Below are 14,901 nucleotides of genomic sequence, written 5' to 3'. Positions count from 1 at the left end.
AAATATTAAGAGTCAACCATCAACAATTTTGCCTAAGAGCTTAATTGAACGGTTTAAAAAATTTTAATTTTAATTAGGATTTTACTTTATATTTATTAATATTTTAATTATTAATTTTAGAATTTTAAATTGTTAAAATTAAAAAATTATCGTTTTACCCCCGAAGAGGACGTTTGTGTTGAGAAGTCATTTTTCGATGTTTTAGAATGTTTTGGAATCGATTTTTCATAAGAAATTCGATGGGATTATCGGTTTGTGTCACTTATAAATTTTTTCGCATGAAAAGATTGTGAACCTTATGAGGGGCATTTTCATAATTTTATCAAATTTGGTGAAAATTGACAAAATAGTTTATTTAATTTCAATTTGTTATTTTATGTGTTTGAAAGGATTTTCCTATGCGTACAATGGGCTCTAAGGATGTTTTGATATTAGGGGTATTTTAGTAATTTGATCATTTTTTAGTATTTTTATCATAAAACTTCTTTTTGTCTGAAAATGATGATCTCTATGTTTTTGGGGTCATATCTTCCTAGCGTAGAGTGGTTTCTAAATTTTGTTTGCTTAAGATACCTCATCTGAATTTATGAAATATATCTAGTAACAACATAGAGCATTAGAATATCATCAATCATTGGGAACTGTCGCAATCGAGTTAACTTGATTAATCAGGTGGGTGCGAAAATGGGGTGTCTATAGATGCCCCTCTTCGACAGAGGGTTGAAGCAAACTAGATAGCAAATCTATTTTGATAGATAGTGCGATATCTGAATGCCAAAGCTAGTGACAGTTCATTTTACAGCCTAATTTAGCAATTTGTCCGAACGTTTAGATCCTTGAAGGTAAAACTCTTCCCGAACTAAATGTATGTTAGGTTCTCGAGCCTGAACTCTCACTGACGATGTCAGATCCTTGAATTTTGAAAAATTCTCCCTGACTTATCAAAAGTGCACGTGTGTGTAATGGGTGATGCCTACTGAGTATTTTATCGGATCATTGAGAATAAACTCTCCTCGATAATCACAAATGTCAGGTCCTAGAGATCTTCTCTCGCTGATGATGATGATTCAAATTGAAATGCACATATGCAATGAAGACAATTACACAATATTGAATTATGGTAAGTTTAAATAACGAGATAGGTGTTGTAGAAACTCTATTAAATCCTATCAAAATTCTTTTTTAGAGTTCAGAAAAATTTGAGTCTCGTTTATCGGACTTGAGCTTATTGGAGCCATGCTTCTCAGAATAAGGTTTGTAGGAACTTAAAAAAATCCTATTCAGTTGGAGTCTCGTTTCTCGGACTCGAATTGAGGTTTACAGGAACTTAAACAATCCCGTTAATTAATTCTATGATTCAAACAAAGCTGGAGTCTCGTTTCTCGGACTCTAGCTAAGGTTAACAGGAACTTAAACAATTCTTTTAATTCATTTTATGTTTTAAACAAATTTGGAGTCTCGTTTCTCGGACTCTGGCTAAGGTTTACAGGAACTTAAACAATCCTGTTAATTCATTCTATGATTCAAACAAAGCTAGAATCTCATTCTCGGATTCTAGCTAGGTTTATAGGAACTTCAAAAAACTTACTCATTCTATGATTCAAAAAAGTTGGAGTCTCGTTTCTCGAACTCGAACTTATTGGAGTCACCCTTCTCGGGCTAAGGTTTGTAGGCACTTCAAAAAATCTACTCATTTTATGATTAAAAAAAAGTCAGAGTCTCATTTCTCGGACTCGAACTTATTGGAGCCACGCTTCTGGGGCCAAGGTTTGTAGGCACTTTAAAAATCCTACTCATTCTATGATTCAAAAAAAGTCAGTCTCATTCTCGGACTTGAACTTATTAGAGCCACGCTTCTCGGGCTAAAATTTGTTAAAGACTCGGTATTATGTAGCTTAAAGTTTGTAATATTGGGCCTTTATTGGCTTATCATGCATCTGGATTCATAATTATTACTGGGCTTCTCCGGACTTTTAGACTTTTAAGTAAGATTTTTCTTTTTATCATGTGATTAATGAACAAAACTTTGGAATCACAATGACTTTCAAAAATGCCCCTAGTTTCAAGGTTGACTTTAATTGGAACTTGACTATGAAACTGATGGAATGGATTGCACTTGAAAAATATGAATGAACAAATATAGACTCTGATATATGACAGACAAAAAAATCGACATTCCTTTAAATTTTCAAAACACTTAAGATTATCATATGTGCAATAAAAATTTTGATTATTTTCTTTTTGAATTTCCTTTGAAAAATGCTTGGGCTGGACTTAAAATCTTGATAATTATTGGAATAAAAGATCTTTCTCTTCAAAGTGGTCGATGGTTCTAAATTTCCCTTTGGCAAACACTTGGACAAGTAAACATACTCTTAAAAATCTTACAATGTTCAAGATGACTTATGAGTTTCTTTGACTTCAACATTGTTTTCGTCGAATGGTACTACATTTTCTAGTTTCTGCATAAGGTTCTTTCTGAATTTTTCTTCTTGATGAGACATTTTCCCCTATTTGATGATACCCTAATTTTTCTCTAGATCAACTCTTCAGGTTTTCAATCTAGCAGGCTTTATTTTTTTTTTTCTGATGATGCCTTGATTTTTACCTAGGTCGCCTTTTAAGGTTTTCAACCTAGCAGGCCTTCTTTTTTATGGTTATGCCCTAACTTTTTCCTAAGTTGCCCTTTTGGATTTTCGACTTAGCGTGCTTCTTTTTTTTTCGATGATCTTGAATAACCAAATCGACAACTTCCTTTTTCTGCCCATTTACCTATTGGTTGGATTAAATAGAGCAACCCGGGAATACCCATAGTCAGTTAGAGTCTTGACCTATATGAAGGCTCCTAGACTCTAGGTTTGCTATGTGCAATGTAATTTATCTGGCCACCCTTGCCCAAGTGCACCTATACACCTCTCGAGTGTAGTCAATCAGATGGTACGTGGTGACTTGGTTTGATATACCATATAGGTGATAATCTAAGATTCCAACTCAAATCTCTAAAGTCAAAAATAACCAGTTCAATCCCCAGTTGATAGGTGGCGCACGATGCTGAGCAAGGCACTCTTAAGTCACATCTCATCTAGAATAAATGTAATCTATCCCCCTTGTACCGTAGTACATCGGGGCAGGATCTCGTTTAGGCACTGATTTTAACCAAGAAGTGCAGTTGGTGAACTTAGATTAACTTTGATATACCATATATGTACGAGTCTAGGGTTGGCGGGACATGTGACTTTGTGACTTACAATAGGATAAAAGATCAGGTCGTTCCAGTATGGGTGCATCGATATACCTTTCAGTGTCATCTGATCAAATGATATTGATGTCCCAATTTTATATACCCTAAGGTACGTGACTAGAGTTGTGATTTTCATGAATGACGTCGTATTTTAGAGGAGACCGGCCACGCACTAGTGCCACGTTGGCTATAAGGGACATGCAAGAGTGCAATGCAACAAAATAAACATGCTAGTGGTGTATACAAATTAGGGTGGGGTGTGCCCGGGGCATTTTTCAGATAAATGGGCCCATGGGCCAGATCAAACCATACAAGCAAGAATAGATATTGATCATGAAATACAAAAAATATCCATATCATTCAGTTCAAGATCAAAGCATGCACATCTCATGTGTATATCAGTTAAGATCATGGCATTTCAGATAATCAATCAACAAAGATAGTACATCCATAATTAATCATCAACCAATCACAAGAACAACCCCCCTCCCCCCGGTTTTTTTTAATGAACAACAAACTCTTTTTTTTTTTTTTGTGGTCCAATCAAGGATTGCTTTGGGCGACCCAATACAAATTGAGATTTCACCAGACATTGAATTGATGATAGAATGATAGTTGTGGAGAGGGGAATTTTGAATTATTATTATTATTTTTTTTTGAGGCATGCTTGGCAAACCTTTAATTGAATTTTTAATACAGATTTCCTTACTTTATGAAGTTTGTTACTCAAAAAATTTGTTAGTGAACATAGGGTATTTTAACTAATTAAGTAAGATTTGAAACCTTACAAAGGGTATTGAGTTCACGTGGAGCATCACATCGGTAAATCGATACGACAACGTTCTCGATTTCACGTACAAAGCTTGGATTGAAAAAATAAAATAAGATTTGAAAACAAATTCTCCTTTTGTTAAAAAAAAAAAAGTTTGGACCCAAGATTTTGAAAATGGACGACTATCAAAATTTTATAATTAAGAATTTTTTAAAATTTTCCTATTTTTGCTATCACGTGGTGTGCTCAACACCCCTTAGTGAAGGAAGAAATCATACAAAGTTAGTGAAATTTGCCATAACATGTCAAAATTTATTTTAAGTAATAATTCCATAAAGCAAACAACAACTCCATACAAGAATGGAGTGTTTTTTTTTTGTTAAAAAAAATAAATAAAAAAGTTCTGCCAAATCCTTTTTTTTTTTATTTAAACAAATTGATTTTAAAACAAAAAGAATTTTATAAAGAGTGTTGCAATTCTTTTTCTGATTTTCCAAAGAGTGCTGCAATTGTTCTTATTCGATTTTAGCATCAACAAGTTCATCTTTAGAATCATCCAAAAAAATCTTGTTTCACAATTTTCACGTTTTTCTTTAAATCGCTCATCTCGATCCTAAATGAACAATAATTGCTTGCTTCCAAGATAAAATAAATAAATAAATAAATAAACTTGATGAATGATCTTCAAGAGAGCTTTAATGGAGATTTTGGAGATTCTTAAAGAGAGTATGACTTAGATCTGAAGATCGGAATATGATCACTTTTGATGTTTCCATCAACAAAATGAATCAATCGATGCAACTAAACAAATGAGAGAGAGAGAGAGAGAGAGAGAGAGAGAGAGAGAGAGAGATGACGTAGGAAGACATTATTTTCTTTTTTATTTTTCTATTTTTTCGTCCTCTTCTTTCTCATTGGAGAAGAAGATAAAAATAGAAAAAAAAAATGTTTTCACTATTTGCACCCCACAAAAAAAACAAAATTTCAAAATTTTATTTTCTTGGAATCCTCTCCTCATCACGAACAATATTAAAAGAGGAATTTTTTTTTATTTCTTACCACATCACTCACAAATAATTTATTTGAGAAGATGATGAAAACTAAAAAATCCTTTTCTGCTAACGGCATATCACGCACAAATTTTTTTTTATTTTTTATTTTTTTTTACAAGTTTTTTCTTGAAATTCTCTCATCATCACGAACAACATTAAAAATAGTAATTTTTTTTTGTTTCTTGGCGCATCACTCACAAATAATTTATTTTCACAACTCGGCGCCTATGCCTAATAACGCGCTCAAAAAAATTCATCCAAATTAAAAAAAAAAAATCCATAACTCTCATCCCAACCACCATCATTTCGTCCAAAACTCATATGTCAATTTGAATCTTTCATTATTTAGGGTCACTAAAAAGTGACCCTCAATTGGATAAAAAAAATAAAAATATAATATCCAAAATTCAAATAAATGATCCACAATCAAGTCATAAAAAAATAAAAATAAATAAATAAATAAACAAATAAAATAAATAGAACTAAATAATAAAAAAATTAGATCTATTTGGCAATGTATCGATATTTGGAAATTTTCAAGTTTGACCCTCAAATTATCCCTAGTGGAGTCGCCACTAAAAGCGCCCTCAATCAGCGGGTTGCGGATCCGCTTTTGATTAGGGATGGATTGGGTGATTGGGAGTCGCTACCTAGTTATTATGGTCTAGAAACCAAATAATGACTCTAACAGATAAACGCTAATCTACAAAGAAAACAGATTCGGGGATAACGTTATGGGGTTGGAAGGTGTTAGGCACCAACCCTGCCCTGCAAACGTCGGTCTCTACTATTTCTCAAAAAAGATTACATCGCTAAAAGATTTAAAACTAATAAATAAATAAAAAAAAGAAGTATACCTAGATGATCGCAACGATTTATTCCCTCAGAGCTGGCAGAGAGACTCCTCGTATGAGATTCCTTGTTTTGTTTCCATCACTGCATCTGCTTTTAATCTCCAAGTTGAGGTATCTAGATCTGAGTATTTTCTATGTTTTTTTGAAGGATTTCTGAATATTTTTAAAAGGTTTCTGGGTATTTTTTGAGTAAAAGCTGGGATTTGGATGATAGGTAGGGAGTTAGGGTTTCAAAATTAGGGTTTGGAGAAGGCTGGGGAGACTTTTTAACTTATTTTAACCTGTAAAATTAAGTTATGGAGGGTCTTATTTATAAATTTTTTAGAAGAGTTGGTGTTTAATTATGTTTCTTTAGATAAGGTGAATTAGGATTTTGATTTAAGTCTTATTTGATTGACTAGATTTATTTAGATTAGGGTTTTAATTAGGATTTTTGGATAACCCCCTTTAATTATATTTTAATTCTTTAGGCCCCTAGATAGAGGGGTCTTTTAATAAATATCAGGGGGCAACCATCAACAATTTTGCCTGAGAGCTTGATTGATTGGTTTAAAAACTTTTAATTTTAATTAGGATTTTACTTTACATTAATTAATATTTTATTTATTAATTTTGAAATTTTAAATTGTTAAAATTGAAAAATTATCATTTTGCCCCCGAAGAGGACTTTGGTGTTGAGAAGTCGTTTTTCGATGTTTTGGAATCGATTTTTCATAAGAAAATCGATGGGATTATCGGTTTGTGTCACTTATGAATTTTTTCGTATGAAATGATTGTGAACCCTATGAAGGGCATTTTCGTAATTTTATCAAATTTGATGAAAATTGGCAAAATTATTTATTTGGTTTCAATTTGTTATTTTATGTGCTAGAAGGGATTTTCCTAAGTGTGTGGGTTCTAAGGATGTTTTGATATTAGGGGATTTTCGTAATTTGATCATTTTTTAGTTATTTTTATCGTAAAACTTCTTTTTGTCTTAAAATGATGATCTCTATGTTTTTGGGGTCATATTTTCCTAGCGTAGAATGATTTCTAAAGTTTTGTTCACTTGAGATACCTCATATGAATTTTTGAAATATATCTAGCAATAAAATAGAGCATTGGAATATCATCTATTATTAGGAACTGCCGCAATCGGGTTAACGACTTGATTAATCAGCTGAGTGCGAAAATGGGGTGTTTACAGATAGAAAGAATGAGAGATTCCCCAATTGAAAACCCCAAAGCCCCTTTAAAGAACCATAGCTCCTATCCTTTCTCCAATCGAAAACCCCTTTAAAGAATCCCAAACACAAAAACCTAACCTTTCTCTATTATGTGTGTGTTTGGCAACACTTCTAACTGAATGGAGATGATTTACCTTTAAAATTCAGATTTTAGAAGTTTTATTGCCGTTTGTTTCATTTTAGATTTCAGTCTTAAGAACCAAAATTCAGAACTTTTGGTTTAATGATGGGGGGGACGCTGGATAAAACTTCTAAATTCTGAATTATTATTTTCCCTAAAATACTCAAAACACTCATTTATGTCACTTATCCTTTCTTTATACAAATCCTAAAACCCTTATTTTTAACTTTTCTATCTCTCATTTCTCTTTTACCACTTCTTCCTCTACAATTGTGTTGTCAAAGTCTTTTCACTTTTCCTTTTGATTAGGTAGCTCACATCTCAATCTCCTTTTCCTTTTGATTTTGTTTGTTAAATTTGTATTTTTTTTAACTAGAATATGTTTATCTACGATGTCTACTTGTATTTATCTATATTCTAATGGAATTCTTTTATAATGTTTCTATTTCAATTCTACTACAAAACTAACATTTGAAAGATAATGTAGAGTGCATTTTATTGATTTAAATTATGTTATATAGAAACCCAAGAAACATTGTTCATTATTTAATTCTCAATTTTTTTTATTCTTATGTAGCTTTACAGCTTGAACGACTTCCACATTCGAATTCCTTATTATGCAGTCAGAATCTGGTAAACGGTGTTGATGGATTCTGTCCCACTGATCCGAAGTCACTCCTATCACCTCCCTCCTCATGCCGACGTGGTACCTGCCAAAATCACTCCGACGCTCAAGTTAAAGAAGTAGAAGAAGCAGTCTAAAGAATTGGTTAGACCTCTAATCCATCAAAAAGATCCCTTCTTCTGTTCTAATTGTGATATTTATGAATCCCTATTGTGAATCAGAATTTCCTCCTCTTATAAGTAGTGATCTTGGGGAATCGCTTGATTTTGTGGATCCACAAACGGAATGGGGATCTTCTGGATTGGTTATACTATACTAAGGAGATCTTCTCCAAGATCTTTGGGCTTGATGTGCACATATCAGGATTATGAGTATTTTCTAATCAAGTCTGCTCTACTTGGCAGACCATATCTTATTTGGTGCTATACGGCGTCTCTAGCCAGGTTAGGTAGATCTCTGCTTTGACTTACCCTACCACTGGGTAACGCCCGTATTCTGATATGTACATAGTACCACTTAGCCAGCCTAGACACGTGTACGGCTCAGATAATTGTGTAGTTATTTCCTTCTATAATTACCCCTTCATGAGGAGACATAAAGTATCTCCATCTTCTCGAGACACGTAATCCCTTTCTCATTGGCTACCTTGATTTTCTATAATTACTTTTGTTCTTAATGAATCGACGCATTTAATGCAACATCATTTTAAATCATCTCTGACAACTAAGATGAATCAATCTTCATCTGTGTCTGTCCACGTGCCCCACTATCATCTGCACTACTCCCAAACTATGACATTTAGATTAGACTTTAGGCTATCCTCTCAAACGTATGTACTTCTTTATTCTTTCTTATAAATAGGAGACTTAGTGTTCATTTTCCGTCTTACTGTGTTATTGCTCTCTATGAATTCTGTAAAAAGATTTCTATCTCTTTCTATCTACCTCACTATTATACTTACCTATTTCAGACTGACGTAATCTTCTTTCCATTTCTTCTCTTCTCTACAAACTTACTTTCTTAATGGCTGCGAACATAACCCAACTTCAAAGAAGACTCAATATCCTTACTTCTGGATCTCTTCAAGTCAATGATGACCCCAGAAACCTTGGCGACTGTCGTCAGGAAGAAATCTTGGTCTACACATGCCAAATTAAGGCTAGCCTTAATTTTCCTCTCTCTTCCTTTCTTAGGAAGGTATTAGTAAGATAAACTGAACTCCAAGCCAAATGTCTGGCAACTTCTACCATTTGGTAGAGATTATGGAGAAGATGGGCATGACCCCCAATAACTTCCTCTCTAAATATAATCTGAAAGCTATCTCCCAACACCCGGGGTTTTACTCGTCGTCCTCCAAGAATGCAGTAGTGGCACTGGCTCCTTCTCTACCCAATACTAACAAAGGGTGGTACAAGGACCCCCAATTTATTTTCGAGAACTGGAAGTTTACCCTTGGTATTCCTCATGAGGGATTTAGAGTCCCTCACACCTTCTAGGGTAAGACTAACTTTAGATTTCTAGTTTTGTCTCTTTTTTCTATTTTATTTGCAAGTTAATCTTCTTCTAATTTTTACCTTATTTTCCTGTACAGATTCTTCTACCTTTTCCACTATTGAGGCTAGGAAAGAGCAGCGTAGAGCATCCAAAGATCGGAGGCTAGTCGTAGTGGATTTCCAAACTAGAGCTGTTAAGGGGGTGGCAGTGGAAGATCAGATCCGCCTTCTTCTTTTTATTTTGCCTCGGCCACCTACACGACGGGCCTTATCTGGTTAGGCTTCCTTTGGTTAGGCCGAATAGATCCTGGAAGATCTTAATCCTTCATTGGCCTCTATTTTTGGTCTTCTTTCACTTCTAATTCTGCTAGGGTCTTCCAACGCCATTAATATTGACCTCTCGAAGTTTTCTTTCTCCTTTTCTCTTGCCATTAGGGCCACTCCTACCACTGACCCAGCCAAAAAAAGGAAGAAGAAGAGTTTGGCTTCTCAAAGTTCTATCCTCACTAGAGAAACAGACTAATTGACACTGATGCGTGGGGAACAGGTTGGTCCTACTTCTACTATTTTTAGTGCTATTACAGTTGCTACTACTGTAGTTATTGCTGTCCCTAGTGGGCTTCCCGAGGAGATTCAGGCCCAGACAGGGGCAGAGTTTGGATGCTATCAGGGAACACATCCCTGTTCCAGACCTACAACAGTGTAAGAGGTGCAGGCTGATCAGGAAAGTGTTGAGGAGTCCTTCCCTCTAGAGGAGTCTAAGCAAGAGGGTTTCAGTCAATACACGACTCCTCTGGAGGAAGCTGTATTTTCCTGGAGGGGTCATAGGGCCTTCCTCCAGGATAAAAATGAAAATAATAACTACCGATCTCGTTTCAACATTCACAATAATAGTTGCGGGGTGAGGACCCCTGTCATTGCTGCCTATTTGCTCTCCCAATCCATCTTTCCCAAGGATTGGGATGTTGTGGACCGAGCCAATATTGAGCTGGGCTTCAGTCAGTCTGTGCACGACCTTTATTAGTTAATTTTCTATTCTTTATGTTCTACTTTACACTTTTTGGGCTTTTACTCACTTAACTGTTTTACTCTTCTCACAAGCCAACGTCTATGAAACCTAGGTCTTTCTGAAATGGCATGGGTTTGAGGACCAGGCGACTATCTTGGCTAGAGAGCATGAAGAAAAAATAACTCTGCTCCAGGTTAAGCTAACCTCTTCTAGCCAATTTTCCTAGGAGGCTAAGAGGAGATGGAGGCAAACTTGGCCTAATTTTCCAAGGCAAACTTAGCCTTGGAGGCCACCAATAAGAAGCTAACAGATCTCCTGGGCATTCTGCAATTGGAACTAGCTAGCTAAAAAGAGAAAGTATAACAGAGAGATGCAGAGTTAGCAGATCTTCAAGAAAAGGTACGGTAACAAGAGCTTAAGCTGGCCACCCTTTGGATTGGCATTGAGTTAGTTAGGGTAGCTCAGGCCAAGGAAGATGAAGCAAAACCAGGAGGCTACTAGGGCAACTACAGGCCCAATACTCTCGGTTGACAGATGAAGCTTCTACTAAGGCCTACCATAAAGGTTTTGAGGTTGTTCGGCTTCAGTACAAAGAGGAGGATGAAGAGGACAATGAGGATAAAGGTTCTATTATTTATTCTATTAGGAATATGTATAGTTGGACTAGGCATTTTGGGCGAGTCCCACCCTTCCAACTAGATGGGGAAGGAAACCCTGTTGTTGTCCTGGACTGAGTCTCTGGTGTACTCATAGAGGCTAGGCGTACTGTAGAATTGGACCAAGCTAGAGGGACCAATTCTTCTGCTCAGGCCAGTGATTTGCTTTCTAACCTGCCCTCTGTCCCCATGATCAATGTCGATCAAGATGAGGCGACCGACCTTCCAGATCCTACTGTTGAGATTGACCATTCAAATCCTACTGTCGAGGTTTACACTTCAAATCCTACTGCTGAGACTTTTACCAACCAGTCACTTGCCACTAAATAAAGATATGCTATTTGGTTTCAACTTTATTATGTTATTGTTACCTTTTTTGTACTATCCCACATTTGGGATTTCTCTTGTACTCTTTCTTGCTATTAATGAAATTTTTTTATTTTCATACAACTGTTGTTCTATATAAAACTTCACTTCTTCACACTACTTGCACTGCATACACAATCTACTACCTTAGCATAAATTTCAACATTATGTTTTACATAAAGACTTCAGCAGATCTATTTCGATGTATTGCTTGCTTTACTTGAGACAACTACTAATCTGCCTTCAATGTAAATTCTATTCATACTGCTTGCGTTGCACATTGCACTACTAAATTGCTTGAACTGTTAATCTGCCTTCAATGTGAATTCTATTCACACTGCTTGCACTGCACATTCCACTACTAAACTACTTGAACTACTCATACTTACTACCTCTTCCCCCCAGGTTCTACCTTATGTAAATTTTACTTAGGTGGAACCTTTTGAAAGATGACTATATTAAATTTCGAGGAGGTATCTTTGAGTTCCTATCCTTGAAGAAGGCTTTAACTCAGCTTTTATTTCTTTGTATCTGAAATGGCTACTCTTCAGCACTTTTATTATTCTAAGGTAAATAGCAATCTTTCAGCAATTTTTCTCTTACCCATAGTTAGATGCCTTCGAGGATCTTCTTTTCTACTAAACAATTCTATTGGCTTTGTTGCTCATGACAGAGCATAATCGTCCTGTTCTTCACTTTACTGGTTAAAGTAAAGGAAAGCTACGAAGATCGAACTCTAAAATGAGCCCAACACAGTGCTAAGTTACTCATGCCAAAATAAGGCTCTGACCAGGTTCTTACTTTGCCAATTGAGGTAGAAAAGAGCCACGTAGGCCCGGATCCAGGTGGGATCCATGTTTAGTGTTACCTTGCCAATTAAGGTAGAGAAGACCCACGTACGCCTGGATCCAGGCGAGATCCATCTTTAGTGTTCATGAACTCATGATAGAATAGGCCCCCAACCAGCTTTTTATTATGCCAATTAAGGTATGTCCGGATCCAAGTGGGATCCATCTTTAGTGTTCTTAAACTCGTGACACAGTAGGATCCAAACTAGCTTCTTACTCTATCAATTAAGGTAGAGAAGACCTACGTGATCTAGATCCAGGCGAGATCCACATTAGTGCTTTGTAACTCGTATTAGAGTTAGGCTCCGACCAGCTTCTTATCCTGCCAATTAAGGTAGAAAATACCCACGTAGGCTCAGATCTAGGTGGGATCTGTCTTCAGTACTATTTACTCTTATCAGAGTAAGGCCCCGGCCAGCTTCTTACCCTGCTAATTAAGGAAGAGAAGACCCATGTAGGCTTGGATCTAGGTGGGATCCAATTTTAGTACTAAATCCATATGCTAGCTACTAGCGATCCAAAAAGATTTTTTATTGATAGTATCTTTTCAAGTTACATATATTCCACGGTCTAAGAAGCTCTTGACTAGTCATTGTTATCAAGTAATAGGCTCCCTTCTTGTAAACTCTTGATACTCTATATGGCCCTTCCCCAGTTAGCGTCCAGCTTGCCACTATTCTGCTATTCTGTATTCTAGAAAACCTTACACAGTACTAGATCTCCTTCTTTACAACTATGGTGGACTTTCTTGTTGAAGTACCTTTACAACTTCTTATGATAGCTCTCTAGCCTTATCAACGCTACTTCTCACTTCTCTTCTAGCAAGTTTAGTTTCGCAATTATCTGTTGGTTGTTCTAATCAGTCTATAATACTCTTGGTCTTATTATGGGAAAGTTATTCTTTGTTGGAATGACTACCTCTATACCATAGGTCATAGAGGATGGAGACATCCCTATAGAGGTCCTAGTAGTTGTCTTGTAGGCCCATAGCACGAAAACTACTATCCATCTTCCCTTTGTTTTTCTCAACCTCTTTTTTAATGTATCTATTAGTACTTTGTTGGTAGCTTCAGCCTGTCCGTGACCTTGTGGATACTATGGCGAGGAAAATAATTGCGTTATTCCATGTTATTTACAGAAATCTTTGATCTACTCTTATGCAAACTACCTCCCATTATCTGAGACTAAAGTGTATGGTAGACCAAATCGATAAATTATGTTATCCCAAAAGAACTCTGGAGTTCCTACTTGTATATACTGGCTAGAGGGAGTACTTTCACCCACGTAATGAAGTAATCTGTCACCACTAATAGGAAAGTCAGATTACCTGGTGCCCTAGGCAACGAACTTACTAGATCAATTACCCATTGTGCAAATGGCCAATGGTTGATAAGAGAATTAAGCTGCACTACTGGCTGTCAGATTATCCTACCATGTCTCTGGCAATTATTGTAATGCTTGACGTGCAGAACTACAACTTTTTGTAAATATGGTCAGAAATACCCTTGAGAGAGTATTTTATGGGCCAAAGGCCTTGCCCTTGAGTGATTTCCACAATCTCCTTCGTGAATCTCATTTAGCACGTCCTTTACTTCCTCTAACGTTAGGCAACATAGGAGTAATTTTCTTGTTGACTTCTTGTACAAAATCCCATCAAGGATAACGTATCTCTCTGCTCTACTTATGACTCATCTAACCTCGTTAGGATCGTTGGGCAACTCTCCTTTGTGTAAGAAGGTTAGGATTGGGCTTATCCACCCTTGATTTCCTACTGTAGTTACCACACTGACCAGTTTTGGCTCATTTATCGCAGGACATTCTTGGTAGCCCAATGGCAGTTCTCTTCATTCTTGTCCTGCCAACATTGAGGCAATGAAGGCTAAGTCGTCTGCATGTCTATTGTCTATCTGCGGTATGTGCTCTACTCTGATTTCTCCAGCTCAAAGTATGGTAGATCAAATTTTCTCCAAATATAGTTGCATCTTGGGATCTCGTGCTTCGAACGTCCCATTGACATGATTTACTACTAGCTGCAAGTCACTGTATATTGTTGCTTCAGTTACCCCTTCCCTACCAATAAATTGAGGTCGAGTAGCATTGTCTCATATTCTCTTCATTATTCAATGCTCTAAATCCTAGCCTGATTAGTTTCTCTATCCTGGAATCACGAGAGTGATCAGCACTAGTCCTATTCCTAACATTTTCAGATTTGAAGATCCATCTTGGATGGTTATTTGCTTATTATCTTTCTATAACATGCTCCAACTCTTCAACCAATAGATCTATTTTTTCTTCTATTGGGAAATCTACCAATAAATCTACCACTACTTGGCCTTTTTGTAAAACTCTGGGCTTATACTCAAGCCCAAACTCTACTAGCTGTACAGCCCACTCTGTCTTCCCTAAGACAGACTTCAAGGGATACTCTGTGATGACCTGTACTCGCTGCGCTTGGATATATGGTCTTAGGCATAACATTGTGTAAACTAAAGCTAACCCCATCTTTTCAAGTCTGGAATAGCATGTCTCAGCATCAGTGGAGGTCTTGCTTAAAAAGTAGATAGGCTACTCTACCGTTGTTCCAGCCCTGACCAAGATTGAACTGATTGTGCATTCTAAAATAGCTAGGTACAGTCCT

Source organism: Akebia trifoliata, chromosome 10 (genome assembly GCF_017979445.1).
Source record: "Akebia trifoliata isolate Shusen 1 chromosome 10, ASM1797944v1, whole genome shotgun sequence".
Lineage (NCBI taxonomy): Eukaryota > Viridiplantae > Streptophyta > Magnoliopsida > Ranunculales > Lardizabalaceae > Akebia > Akebia trifoliata.
Note: the sequence above shows the minus strand (reverse complement) of the source record.